The 14,631-nt window shown below is 40.5% G+C and overlaps 1 protein-coding gene and 2 non-coding genes across 3 annotated transcripts in view; all 3 read right to left on the bottom strand.

Moving 5' to 3' along the window:
* Positions 1–2,739: 2,739 nt before the first annotated feature.
* On the bottom strand, positions 2,740–2,903 carry LOC118945954. Its single transcript, XR_005041107.1, has one exon. It is a non-coding gene; the product is annotated as a U1 spliceosomal RNA (small nuclear RNA).
* Positions 2,904–7,539: 4,636 nt separating this feature from the next.
* Positions 7,540–14,631, bottom strand: part of LOC110517067 (cingulin-like protein 1) — a 39,478-nt gene continuing 32,386 nt past the window's right edge. Inside the window, exons 21-23 of the mRNA XM_036968794.1 lie at positions 10,638–10,746; positions 9,338–9,501; positions 7,540–8,707 (exon numbers count right to left, since the gene is read on the bottom strand). The gene's annotated coding sequence lies outside the window, so the exon portion shown is untranslated. The remainder of the gene's footprint in view (positions 8,708–9,337; positions 9,502–10,637; positions 10,747–14,631) is intronic.
* On the bottom strand, positions 12,332–12,495 carry LOC118945943. The gene has a single exon (XR_005041096.1). It is a non-coding gene; the product is annotated as a U1 spliceosomal RNA (small nuclear RNA).

Genomic DNA, 14,631 nt, shown 5'->3' with positions numbered 1-14,631 from the left:
CTCGTCTCGTGGTTAAAAACCAGACTGCAATTCTACTATAGACCACTAGTGGCCACACTCCCCAGTCCCACACAGCCACCCATGCAGGCACATTGAAACAGGGAGCGCTGATACAGTTAGTTTCTACTCTTTCTTGTGGTGTAAATGTCGAGACAGTGCGTCAAATCCCTGACTAAGCTTTAGCGTACTTATAGATTGATCTGAAAGTCAATGTATCCTATTGAACCCATGTCAGCCATTACTGGGGTGTGTTTGACAGGTCATTTTCAAAAATGGCTGCGGTCCGTAACGTTAAGAAACGACAGACACAAGCAAAAGTATAAAAGAGTAGCATGAGTAAATTTCTAGCAATCCAAGTGAGATTTAAGTCAAGTGGATTTTGTTTTGGGCATGTGCGTTGCTAGAGCAACTCCTAGAACAAGGATAGGGGAGAGAGAGAGAGAGAGAGAGAGAATTGAATTCTGCATGCAGAATTCTGCAAAAATATCCCCCGTGTACAACGTAGAACACCAAATAATGCATGCAGAGCAGAATTAGGCCGATACCCACTAATAATCAAAATCCAGAAAAGAGACGTTAAATTCTACAACCATCTAAAAGGAAGCAATTTCCAAACCTTCCATAACAAAGCCATTACCTACAGAGAGATGAACCTGGAGAAGAGTCCCCTAACCTAAGCAAGCTGCTCATGGGGCTCTGTACACAAACACACCCTACAGAGCCCCAGGACAGCAGCACAATTAGACCCAACCAAATCATGAGAAAACAAAAAGATAACTACTTGACACATTGGAAAGAATTAACAAAAAAACAGAGCAAACTAGAATGCTATTTGGCCCAAAACAGAGAGTGCACCGTGGCAGAATACCTGACCACCGTGACTGACCCAAACTTAAGGAACGCTTTGACTATGTACAGACTTAGTGAGCATAGCCTTGCTATTGAGAAAGGCCGCCGTAGACAGACATGGCTCTCAAGAGAAGACAGACACCACAAAATGAGGTGGAAAATGAGCTGCACTTCCTAACCTCCTGCCCAATGTATGACCATATTAGAGAGACATATTTCCCTCAGATTACACAGATCCACAAACAATTCGAAAACAAATCCAATTTTGATAAACTCCCATATCTACTGGGTGAAATTCCACAGTGTGCCATCACAGCAGCAAGATTTGTGACCTGTTGCCACAAGAAAAGAGCAACCAGTGAACAAACACCATTGTAAATATAACCCATATTTACGCTTATTTATTTTCCCTTGTGTACTTTAACCATTTGTACATTGTTACAACACTATATATATAATATGACATTTGTAATGTCTTTATTGTTTTGAAACTTCTGTATGTGTAATGTTTTCTGTAAATTTTTATTGTTTATTTCACTTTTGTATATTATCTACCTCACTTGATTTGGCAATGTTAACACGTTTCCCATGCCAATAAAGCCCAGTGAATTTAATTTAATTGAGAGAGAGAGAGAGAGGGGGATAGAGAGAGAGAGAGGGATAGAGAGGGGGGGTAGAGAGAGAGAGAGAGAGAGAGAGAGAGAGAGAGAGAGATAGCGTGATAGAGATAGAGAGAGAGTTTCAAGTTAATGTCCTGTGCACAAGTACAGTACAATGCCTTTCTTGCAAGCTCTAAACCCAACAATGCAAAAATAGAGGGATAGAGAGAGAGAGGGGGATAGAGCGAGAGAGAGAGAGAGATAGATAGAGAGATATAGATATAGAGAGATAGAGAGAGATGGAGTTTCAAGTTAATGTCCCGTGCACAAGTACAGTACAATGCCTTTCTTGCAAGCTCTAAACCCAACAATGCAATAATTAATCAATAACAATGTAATACTAAAAATTACATAAGGTAGAGCAAAAACACACAAATAAAAACAAGAAACAAGCTTGTACACAGCTATGATAATAACACACGTGAATTAACTTGGTATATAGTGGGGTCGGTTTTTAGCATCAGAAACTCCAGGTCGGGTGAACAAGAGCTCAAGATGTTTTCAACTTCGGTAAACCAGGAGTTAGTTGTTAAATGAGGAAGCATATACACCTCCCCCTGCTCTTACCAGAAGCACCCGTTCGAAAGCTACAGAAAACTGAAAAACTGTCTGGTTGAAAAACAAAGACATTCCCTAAAGTTCCTCTGTGATTCAAGCCTTTCTCGGAGTTCACAATGTTTATTTGACAAAACAACACACAGCAGCAGAGACGATAGACCATCTGGCAGAAGTGTGCCTGTTTACAACGGGGACACAGCGCCTCCTACTGGACAAAATCAGTAAACGTTTACAGCGCCTATTATTCCCACACGGTCTCCAATCCAAGTACTAACCAGTCGCGGCCCTGCTAAACTTTATGAGTTTATTACGGTAAAGTATATAAAGTTACTGAGTCTCAAAAGCAAGTAAATTTAACCAAATATAGCAGCATACCTTTTTCATTAATTATGCTAAAATTGCCAATTGACAAACAGTTATATTTTCCACATATTCCTAACATTAGAAAACAACACATGAATCGGATACAGCACCGACCAAAGCGATGGACATGGATAAACTCTGTTGATTTTAGGATCTGTAAACAGCAGACCTACTACAAATATAACCACCAAATAAATGATAAAAATAAGCGTGATATCTACAATGCTTCGTTTCCTTAAAATGCTTCGTTCACTTAAAAAAAAAAAAGGATGAATGAGTCGCACTAGAGGGTTTACTTTCACAATGAAATCAGGGGAGAGCGCGAACGCAGTCCCCCACTACCAGAAATTATGCAATCGAGATTTCCACATTTGAGAAATTCGCAGGGGTCAGCACAGCCGGAGTGCAATGGCTGAGCCTCGCCCTGGGTGAACCGCCTTCTTGATCACGGTGTCTCCCTTGCCAGGTAAGTATGAGTTGTACATGATTAATGTGGGATAGTGGTTCCCGTGCAAACGTTTTAGCCTAATGGTTTTAGCACCACGGCTATTGAGAAAAAAAGCAAATAATTTAAATGAACGTTCAGTGTTATTTTGTCTGCTAGTAGATGGAAAGGTGAAAACACATTTGAACTGTTATTTTACTCGTAAAAGTGTTTCGACATTTTCCCACGATGCAATTCTGTAGAAATTAGCATAACAAAACATTTGTATTAAACGTGTCTGATAGCTGAAACTATAACAAATTATTAGAAATGTCCGAAACTGCTCTGAAACACACATAAAGCCAAGTGAATGGAATTTGTGATTTTATTTAGCCTTTCTCGTCTCGTGGTTCTTTTTGTCTTCCAGAGAAAAGCCAGACTGCAATTCTACTATAGACCACTAGTGGCCACCCATGCAGGCACATTGAAACAGGGAGCGCTGATACAGTTAGAATAACATTATTATATATTATATTAGTATTGTATTACAACCACACCACCTCTTAATTAACACATTAATAAACTGAAAGAATGTTACTGTTATAAATAAAAGTCAGTTGCTCCCTGATAATACAAGAGAAGTGTACAGCCTGCTGGGAAAAAACGAATGAGTATCTAGCAAGAGTCATCGAAATTGTTAATTAAAAGGTTTAAAAACAATTCTGATAAATGCAACAGTTGGACAATGGATGAAGATACTCCTAACGTTTTACAAGTGGTGGGAAAAGTACCCAACTGTCATACTTGATTAAAAGTAAAGACATCTTAATAGGAAATGACTCAAGTAAAAGTCAGGATTTAAATATACTCAAGTATCAAAAGTAAATGTAATTGCAAAAATGTACTCAACTATCAAAATAATAATTTCAAATTCCTTATATTAAGCTAAACTTAATTTACGGATTTCCTGGGGCACACTCAAACACTCAGACATTATTCAGAAACAAAGCATCTGTGTTTAGTGAGTCCCCCAGATCAGAGGCAGTAGGGATGACCAGGGATGTTCTCTTGTTAAGTGCGTGAATTGGACCATTTCTGTCGATTGGACATTAGCCATCAGGATACTAGGAAGAGGAGGCCGTGTAGCCCTTCTTCTCAGCTAGCCATCAGGATACTATGAAGAGGAGGCCGTGTAGCCCGTCTTTTCAGCCTAGCCATCAGGATACGAGGAAGAGGAGGCCTTGTAGCCCGTCTTTTCAGCTGGCCATCAGGATACTAGGAAGAGGAGGCCGTGTAGCCCGTCTTTTCAGCCTAGCCATCAGGATACTAGGAAGAGGAGGCCTTGTAGCCTGTCTTTTCAGCTAGCCATCAGGATACTAGGAAGAGGAGGCCTTGTAGCCCGTCTTTTCAGCCTAGCCATCAGGATACTAGGAAGAGGAGGCCGTGCGGCCCGTCTTTTCAGCTAGCCATCAGGATACTAGGAAGAGCCCGTCTTTTCAGTCGGAGTTGCCTTCGGTCATCTTGCCCAGGAGCAACAGGTACGCTAGCTGGTCATGGAACAAAGGAGGGAATGCAGTATTCCATATCTGAGGAGGCTGAGAGAGATATTTGTGTAGCTTCCGATTCATGATCCAGAAGTGTCTATCGGTCGTAGGAGATTATTGCACAAACCATCTGAGCAAACAAAGTACTAATGAATGCTTGAGCAAACAAAGTACTAATGAATGCTTGAGCAAACAAAGTACTAATGAATGCTTCTAATAGCAATAAAAAAGTCAAGTCGAGCAGCAATGAATCCTTCAGAATTAATATGAGGGGTATACTAGTTACCTGGTTTGAGGAGTTAGCAAAGTAAACTATATATACTGTAACTGCTGTTATGGTGAAGTGGAGACATCTAGGAGCAACAACGGCTCAACCGCGAAGTGGTAGGCCACACAAACTCACAGAAAGGGAAAGTTGAGTGCTGAAGCACATAGTGCACACAAATGGTCTCACATCGGTTGCAACACCCACTACGAGTTCCAAACTGCCTCTGGAAGCAAAGTAGGCACAAAAACTGTTCATCAACAATAACTGTTCGCCAAGAGCTTCATGAAATGGGTTTCCATGGCCGAGCAGCCGCACACAAGCCTAAGATCACCATGCGCAATGCCAATGTCTGCTGAAGTGGTGTAAAGCTCGCTGCCATTGGACTCTGGAGCAGTGGAAACACGGCCTCTGGAGGGAAAAATCACGCTTCACCATCTAGCAGTCTGATGGACTAATCTGGTTTTGACTGATGCTAGGAGAACGCTACACCCCAATGAATAATGCCAACTGTAAAGTTTGGTGGAGGAATAATTGGTCTGTGGCTGTTTTTCATGGTTCCGGCTAGGCCCCTCCATTTCCACACAAAATGTCTCAGAGAATTGGCTCATCAGGCATAAATGAACATGTTAATGTGTATATTTGTAAAAACCTGTCGGGGAAGTGTCGACACAAAATTACAATGTTCTAAACAGTGTCACTTTGAAGTAACAGAACAACAAAACTTGTGACGTAAATGGACGTCTGTGAATCTCAAATGGTAAAATATGAATAGCCACTTTGAAAGTAAGGCTTGTCTACACACAAAAACCACAATGATGAACATATAAAAAATGGGAAATATACTTCAGAGAGGAAAATTTAACGTTGTGGATGTGACATCCTCCGTTACGGAAGAGACACTGCAAAATGACTGTTTATATATTAAAGATTTCCTTACCGAACTTCATAATACTTTTGTTGTCATCTGAAAATGCACCTTGTACCTCAAAGAACCAAGAAATCACTAGTATTGTGAATAGTTATTGTATATGCTACCAAACATGAATGCACAAATGTGCTAAAAAAATGCATTCTTTATTTGAAAAAGTTTTTTCATTGCGAATTAGAGTGCTGCATACCTCAACAATTATATGAATATTTGCAATTTCATAACAACACTAGAGGTGACAGGGTCCCAGAAAACAGACAACAAATGACACTGCACAATTTACAATATTTTAGTCATTTCATTCAAGATAATTTATGACTGTTTTATTTCTAATATTAAATGTTATTATCAAATCACCTACTGAGTAACAGAATAGACAAACAGTAACTCAAACTGAATTCAAAGTATTTTTAAACATTTTATAAACTCAGGTTTTGTGTTAATCTCACACATTTTAATCTGCAGCAGAGGCTCTATGAAATGGTACTTCCTCCCTCTGTTGTCCACAAAACAACACAGGGACTGAACAACTTGACCTGCAGGCACCTAGGCCTGGTCGTCCTTGGCTGGCGAGATATACACAAATCCTGTGTGGTCGTCTCTCCTCAAGAACTGCATCAGAGTCGGTCTTTATCTGCTACCAGTCCTACAAACTGCCTGTATATACACGGAGTATACCAAACATTATGAACACCTTCCTAATTGAGTTGAGAAATAAAAGGGGCTGTGTGATAAGCACATCAAAGATTATTAACGATAAGTAATTCTAAAAAAGGCACTTCAACAAGCCCATTTCACACCATAGCCTGCTGAATTTGCAAGATAACTTTTTTTCATTTTGGCACAAATTAAATTGTGCCACTGACTCGCCCATGTATTGACGTTTCAGCATTGTCTCAATGAAGAGTTCGGTGTTCGACTAGCCACGTGCAACATGCATGAGCAGTCACAAGCCTGATAAAGTTAGCTGCAGGCAGACAAGCAATATCCGTCTTCGTAGTACGGATGAAGCCTGATCTGGAATTTGAAACTAACTGAATGAAGCTGGCTAGCTTTATACAAACCTGAGTAGATCTAGCTTGCTTCGTAGTATAGACGGGTTGGTTGTTTAGCCACAAAACCGACACGTGCGCAAGCAACTATGGGGCAAAACAGATGGGTTTTGGCTTTGACAACGCGTTAACTATATTTGGTCTCCAAAAATGTTTGAAAACATAAATACATTTGCACAATGAGAACTTGTCTCTCAAATACATATTTACAGTTGTTGGTTAGCTTGCTAGCAAATGTTTTTTTTGCCATATTAGCATAGACATGAAATCAGTCAAAACACCTCAAAACAAGACACGGAATAAATAACAAGCTACAACAAGCTGAAACCAGCCACCTACAAGTCCCCATATGGCAGCTTCTTGTCATTGTTGTTAGCCATCTGACCTGACCGTTCAGAATCCAAACAACTCACGCCTTCCGGAACATATCGATGCGTCATGTTTGTGACGTTGCAATCGGCCAACCCATCTATACCAACACAGAGTTTACTGTCTGTGATAGCACACTCTGGCTACACTAACAGGTAGGTAGCTAGATAGCTAGCAGTAAGTGGCTTGCAAACCTACATTTTCAGTCGAAAAAAGTTTGGGGTTTACCATTCAAATAATTCTCTACGGTTGTAAAACGCCAAATGAATTAAATAATAAATCTTTGAAGCAATTTACCTTTGTAAATAAAGATAAATCTTCTCGCCTTTATCAGCTGTGCTGTGGGGTACACACTCTTTTCACGTCACTTTGATGAAAAAGCAATTTTCGTAACAGTTTAGAAGAGCATTTTCGCTAACCCTAACCCTTTTCCTAATCTTAACCTCAGTCTCCTAACCTGCTACAAAAAAAGTCGCTTCGGTATCGAAGTGGCATGAAAATAACGTTGGAAAGGGACGGAAGCAAAACAGTTACACATGCTCGAGTTTATTAGTCGCAGTTTGTTATCAAAACGGCAGGTTCAGACAATATTCCACAGAAATAATACCATTGTGTAGATGAACGACATCAGCAAGTTGTGAGTTACAAGTAGTTTACTCCTACCCCTGATTCCGTTGGCATGGCTACAGGTAGAGTAAAGATGAGGAGAGGTTCCTAACAATGGGGGTGGATTGCATGCATAAAGTGTGAAATGGGGGAGGGTCCCACACTGTATAAGATATTCTGAGATGTACCTTTGAACTTTGCAGATAGGAAGCCTTCCTTCAAATCTTAATTTCTCACAATTTAGTAATAAATAACTAATTTATTCATAGGTTAAATGCTTTATGCAAATACAAAATTATGGAGCACACAATAATGTTTATTGACTGTTTTATGATAGTAAAAAGCAAGGGTGCAACTTTGGTTTTAGAAGTGGGGGGAGGCATCATTTTTTAAATATGTTTTTCAGTCATATAAACACTCCAAACAGCCTGCCTGACTGCTTGGATGCATCTGCATGGTCCTAAAGCACACAGTTGCCTCGTTTTGTATCCCATTACAATTATACAACTGTGTGGGGGGGGGACAAAAATGCAATTTCAGAATGTGGGGGTTGAGAATGTTGTGCCCCTGGTGTGGGTTGTGAATGTTGTGCCCCTGGTGGGGGTTGTGAATGTTGTGCCCCTGGTGGGGGTTGTGAATGTTGGGTGTTGTGAATGTTGTGCCTCTGGTGAAAAGCAAAAAAAAAAAAAAAAAAAAGCTTTTTTTATTAGTGATCTTTCTTATGGAACTCCATGGAACTCTGTAGTTATAGAATACCCACTAGAGGTCAGTCTAGAGCAAAATGTTATGAAATCACCAGGTGAGCCCACAGTTGAGTTGTACAGGTGAAATACAGGTACAGGTGAAATATCGTTAATGAGAAACTTCTGTCGTACTTTTCATTCCCAAGTCCTCACAGTGCTTTACCAACCCTTTCTGAGGAATATCAGGAAATATCGGACTTGACCGCTTGTATTTTTCCCCACCACGCTGTAGTCAGTGCATTACAACATGTCACCAAGGAGTACCAGAAGTCAGTCAGTCAGTGTTGACATCATCCACACCCTTAAGGATCATCAGGAGCGGTGCTGATTTCTGTTGCTTATGCCTGAACAAGGAAAAGAGCAGGAGAAGCCTTGTAAAAAAAAACGACAACAGTGCAGGGTACAAAAACCAAAGTCAAATGAAAGAACAACCTGGTCTCAAGAGTATTTCGTCATTTACGAGACACTCCATTTAGTATCGTATGTTAGGTTTTGTATGGTATGTATTCATTGGTGGATGTTCATAATCCATTTCATATATGTTCCAGATTTGTAAAACGTATGATATGTTACGAATTCAAATTTCTTGTGGCTAACATTAGCTAGGTAGCTAGTGCTAATGCTAACGTTAGCTAGGCTAGGGGTTAAGGTCAGGGTTAAGTTTAGGAGTTAGGTGTAAGGGTTAGGGGAAGGCTTAGCTAACATGCTAAGTAGTTGCAAAGTAGCTAAAAAGTAGTAGAAACGTTGCTAATTAGCTATAATGCTAAAGTTGTCCCTGATAGATGTTTGCGTGATACGCCCACACATCCAACCCGACCAAATCGCCCTCCTTTCGGTTTTGCATTAAGTAACCTTCTGTCTTATGTAACCATAACACAATTTGAGTGTGTCGGATTTACGTTTACTATCTTACATCTAGTCTATGAGAACAGGCTGGAAAGATAGATACCCACACAATGTTGCGTTCAACTCACCTCATCTCTGAGCGCAGGGTGTTGAGCTGGCTGAGGACCTGGTCATTGGTCTCTATCTGTTCATCCAGATCTCTCTGTAACTTCCTCTTAGAGTTTTCCAGTCGCTCTATCTCCTCCTCAGCCCCATCCATCTGTCTTTTCACACTCTTCAGCCTCTGGTTCAACTAGAAGAGGAGAGAGGGAGTAACAGTCGGGGATGGAAATAAAGCTGGCCCGAGGCTAGTACTACTTTTTTTTTAGACCAGACTAGTGAAAAAGTACAAAACTAGCCCAGTAAAATGATGTCTTTCAGAACAACGGATGGCCCAAATTCTGAACCTGAATTATCATTCAGACTAGTAGAAATCATAGTCTACTAGCCAGGCTGCCCAGTGCACAAAATCCTTAAAATTCCATCCCTGGTTACAGTTCGTTGTTATAATTTATTGATGATGTGTTGTTGTAAATTTATATGTCCATTGTTGTGTCTGTCATGGCTGTATTAAAACGTATGTCTTTAGCCCCTTGACGAAGAGGAAGTTAGAATACATCGTTTTAAAAATAATTCATAGATGTTGTTTTTAAGTTTGTCTGTATGTCCATTGTAATGTAACAGTGTTGCTACCATCCCTCTCCTTGCCCCAACCTGGGCTCAAACCAGGGATGCTCTGAACAACACCCACGAAGCATTATTACCCATCGTTCCAACAGCTAACAGAAGGTTACGTTATTACCCATCGTTCCAACAGCTAACAGAACGTTACGTTATTACCCATCGTTCCAACAGCTAACAGAAGGTTACGTTATTACCCATCGTTCCAACAGCTAACAGAACGTTACGTTATTACCCATCGTTCCAACAGCTAACAGAAGGTTACGTTATTACCCATCGTTCCAACAGCTAACAGAAGGTTACGTTATTACCCATCGTTCCAACAGCTAACAGAAGGTTACGTTATTACCCATCGTTCCAACAGCTAACAGAACGTTACGTTATTACCCATCGTTCCAACAGCTAACAGAACGTTACTTAGCTAGCCATTTCACGTCGGCTTCACTAGTTCTTGTCTAGTACTTCAGATTCTGGGTCAGCTATAAGAGCTGTACATAGGTAGGATCTCTATGAATTGGCCAATGCAAAGTCCACAATGAATGTGAATGACTTTGACCTGTGTCTACCCTGTAACACTTTATCTGAATTCGCCTCTTGACATTCAGAGACATTTGTACTGTCAGGTGTTTTGACTGTATTACAACACTTATGACCTACAGTTGAAATGAAATGCTAAAGTAGTTGTTTTGACTAAGTTTTCCATGTTACCTGGTCATTCTGGTTCTGCATAGATATGTGCTCATCGTCCACCTGTATCGTCATCTCCTTCACTTTTCTCTCTAGTTTCCTGTTGGCTTGTTGCAGGTTGATGTTGTCTCTGAGAAGAAGATATGAAACCCTGTCAGACACTCATGATGACCATATAGCCCTCAACACAATTTAAACACTCAACCCTGTTAGACACTCAATCATAGCCCTCAACACCATTTAAACATTCAACCCTGTAGATGCCTTGTCATTGCTGTAGTGATGGTGATGTATTTAAACTTCTGTATGTGTAATGTTTTCTGTAAATTTTTATTGTTTATTTCACTTTTGTATGTTATCTACCTCACTTGCTTTGGCAATGTTAACACGTTTCCCATGCCAATAAAGCCCAGTGAATTTAATTTAATTGAAAGAGATAGAGAGAGAGGGGGATAGAGAGAGAGAGAGGGATAGAGAGGGGGGGTAGAGAGAGAGAGAGAGAGAGAGAGAGAGAGAGAGAGAGAGAGAGAGAGAGAGAGAGAGAGAGATAGCGTGATAGAGATAGAGAGAGTTTCAAGTTAATGTCCTGTGCACAAGTACAGTACAATGCCTTTCTTGCAAGCTCTAAACCCAACAATGCAAAAATAGAGGGATAGAGAGAGAGAGGGGGATAGAGCGAGAGAGAGAGAGAGAGAGAGAGATAGATAGAGAGATATATATATAGAGAGATAGAGAGAGATGGAGTTTCAAGTTAATGTCCCGTGCACAAGTACAGTACAATGCCTTTCTTGCAAGCTCTAAACCCAACAATGCAATAATTAATCAATAACAATGTAATACTAAAAATTACATAAGGTAGAGCAAAAACACACAAATAAAAACAAGAAACAAGCTTGTACACAGCTATGATAATAACACACGTGAATTAACTTGGTATATAGTGGGGTCGGTTTTTAGCATCAGAAACTCCAGGTCGGGTGAACAAGAGCTCAAGATGTTTTCAACTTCGGTAAACCAGGAGTTAGTTGTTAAATGAGGAAGCATATACACCTCCCCCTGCTCTTACCAGAAGCACCCGTTCGAAAGCTACAGAAAACTGAAAAACTGTCTGGTTGAAAAACAAAGACATTCCCTAAAGTTCCTCTGTGATTCAAGCCTTTCTCGGAGTTCACAATGTTTATTTGACAAAACAACACACAGCAGCAGAGACGGTAGACCATCTGGCAGAAGTGTGCCTGTTTACAACGGGGACACAGCGCCTCCTACTGGACAAAATCAGTAAACGTTTACAGCGCCTATTATTCCCACACGGTCTCCAATCCAAGTACTAACCAGTCGCGGCCCTGTTAAACTTTATGAGTTTATTACGGTAAAGTATATAAAGTTACTGAGTCTCAAAAGCAAGTACATTGAACCAAATATAGCAGCATACATTTTTCATTAATTATGCTAAAATTGCCAATTGACAAACAGTTCTATTTTCCACATATTCCTAACATTAGAAAACAACACATGAATCGGATACAGCACCGACCAAAGCGATGGACATGGATAAACTCTGTTGATTTTAGGATCTGTAAACAGCAGACCTACTACAAATATAACCACCAAATAAATGATAAAAAATAAGCGTGATATCTACAATGCTTCGTTCACTTAAAAAAAAGGATGAGAGAGAATGAGTCGCACCAGAGGGTTTACTTTCACAATGAAATCAGGGGAGAGCGCGAACGCAGTCCCCCACTACCAGAAATTATGCAATCGAGATTTCCACATTTGAGAAATTCGCAGGGGTCAGCACAGCCGGAGTGCAATGGCTGAGCCTCGCCCTGGGTGAACCGCCTTCTTGATCACGGTGTCTCCCTTGCCAGGTAAGTATGAGTTGTACATGAGTAATGTGGGATAGTGATTCCCGTGCAAACGTTTTAGCCTAATGGTTTTAGCACCACGGCTATTGAGGAAAAAAAGCAAATAATTTAAATGAACGTTCAGTGTTATTTTGTCTGCTAGTAGATGGAGAGGTGAAAACACATTTGAAGTGCTATTTTACTCGTAAAAGTGTTTCGACATTTTCCCACGATGCAATTCTGTAGAAATTAGCATAACAAAACATTTGTATTAAACGTGTCTGATAGCTGAAACTATAACAAATTATTAGAAATGTCCGAAACTGCTCTGAAACACACATAAAGCCAAGTGAATGGAATTTGTGATTTTATTTAGCCTTTCTCGTCTCGTGGTTCTTTTTGTCTTCCAGAGAAAAGCCAGACTGCAATTCTACTATAGACCACTAGTGGCCACCCATGCAGGCACATTGAAACAGGGAGCGCTGATACAGTTAGAATAACATTATTATATATTATATTAGTATTGTATTACAACCACACCACCTCTTAATTAACACATTAATAAACTGAAAGAATGTTACTGTTATAAATAAAAGTCAGTTGCTCCCTGATAATACAAGAGAAGTGTACAGCCTGCTGGGAAAAAACGAATGAGTATCTAGCAAGAGTCATCGAAATTGTTAATTAAAAGGTTTAAAAACGATTCTGATAAATGCAACAGTTGGACAATGGATGAAGATACTCCTAACGTTTTACAAGTGGTGGGAAAAGTACCCAACTGTCATACTTGATTAAAAGTAAAGACATCTTAATAGGAAATGACTCAAGTAAAAGTCAGGATTTAAATATACTCAAGTATCAAAAGTAAATGTAATTGCAAAAATGTACTCAACTATCAAAATAATAATTTCAAATTCCTTATATTAAGCTAAACTTAATTTACGGATTGCCTGGGGCACACTCAAACACTCAGACATTATTCAGAAACAAAGCATCTGTGTTTAGTGAGTCCCCCAGATCAGAGGCAGTAGGGATGACCAGGGATGTTCTCTTGTTAAGTGCGTGAATTGGACCATTTCTGTCGATTGGACATTAGCCATCAGGATACTAGGAAGAGGAGGCCGTGTAGCCCTTCTTCTCAGCTAGCCATCAGGATACTATGAAGAGGAGGCCGTGTAGCCCGTCTTTTCAGCCTAGCCATCAGGATACGAGGAAGAGGAGGCCTTGTAGCCCGTCTTTTCAGCTGGCCATCAGGATACTAGGAAGAGGAGGCCTTGTAGCCCGTCTTTTCAGCCTAGCCATCAGGATACTAGGAAGAGGAGGCCTTGTAGCCCGTCTTTTCAGCCTAGCCATCAGGATACTAGGAAGAGGAGGCCGTGTGGCCCGTCTTTTCAGCTAGCCATCAGGATACTAGGAAGAGCCCGTCTTTTCAGTCGGAGTTGCCTTCGGTCATCTTGCCCAGGAGCAACAGGTACGCTAGCTGGTCATGGAACAAAGGAGGGAATGCAGTATTCCATATCTGAGGAGGCTGAGAGAGATATTTGTGTAGCTTCCGATTCATGATCCAGAAGTGTTTGTCGGTCGTAGGAGATTATTGCACAAACCATCTGAGCAAACAAAGTACTAATGAATGCTTGAGCAAACAAAGTACTAATGAATGCTTGAGCAAACAAAGTACTAATGAATGCTTGAGCAAACAAAGTACTAATGAATGCTTGAGCAAACAAAGTACTAATGAATGCTTCTAATAGCAATAAAAAAGTCAAGTCGAGCAGCAATGAATCCTTCAGAATTAATATGAGGGGTATACTAGTTACCTGGTTTGAGGAGTTAGCAAAGTAAACTATATATACTGTAACTGCTGTTATGGTGAAGTGGAGACATCTAGGAGCAACAACGGCTCAACCGCGAAGTGGTAGGCCACACAAACTCACAGAAAGGGAACGTTGAGTGCTGAAGCACATAGTGCACACAAATGGTCTCACATCGGTTGCAACACCCACTACGAGTTCCAAACTGCCTCTGGAAGCAAAGTAGGCACAAAAACTGTTCATCAACAATAACTGTTCGCCAAGAGCTTCATGAAATGGGTTTCCATGGCCGAGCAGCCGCACACAAGCCTAAGATCACCATGCGCAATGCCAATGTCTGCTGAAGTGGTGTAAAGC

This window comes from Oncorhynchus mykiss, chromosome 30, assembly GCF_013265735.2.
Source record: "Oncorhynchus mykiss isolate Arlee chromosome 30, USDA_OmykA_1.1, whole genome shotgun sequence".
NCBI lineage: Eukaryota > Metazoa > Chordata > Actinopteri > Salmoniformes > Salmonidae > Oncorhynchus > Oncorhynchus mykiss.
This window is presented reverse-complemented; position numbering and strand designations above follow the sequence as displayed.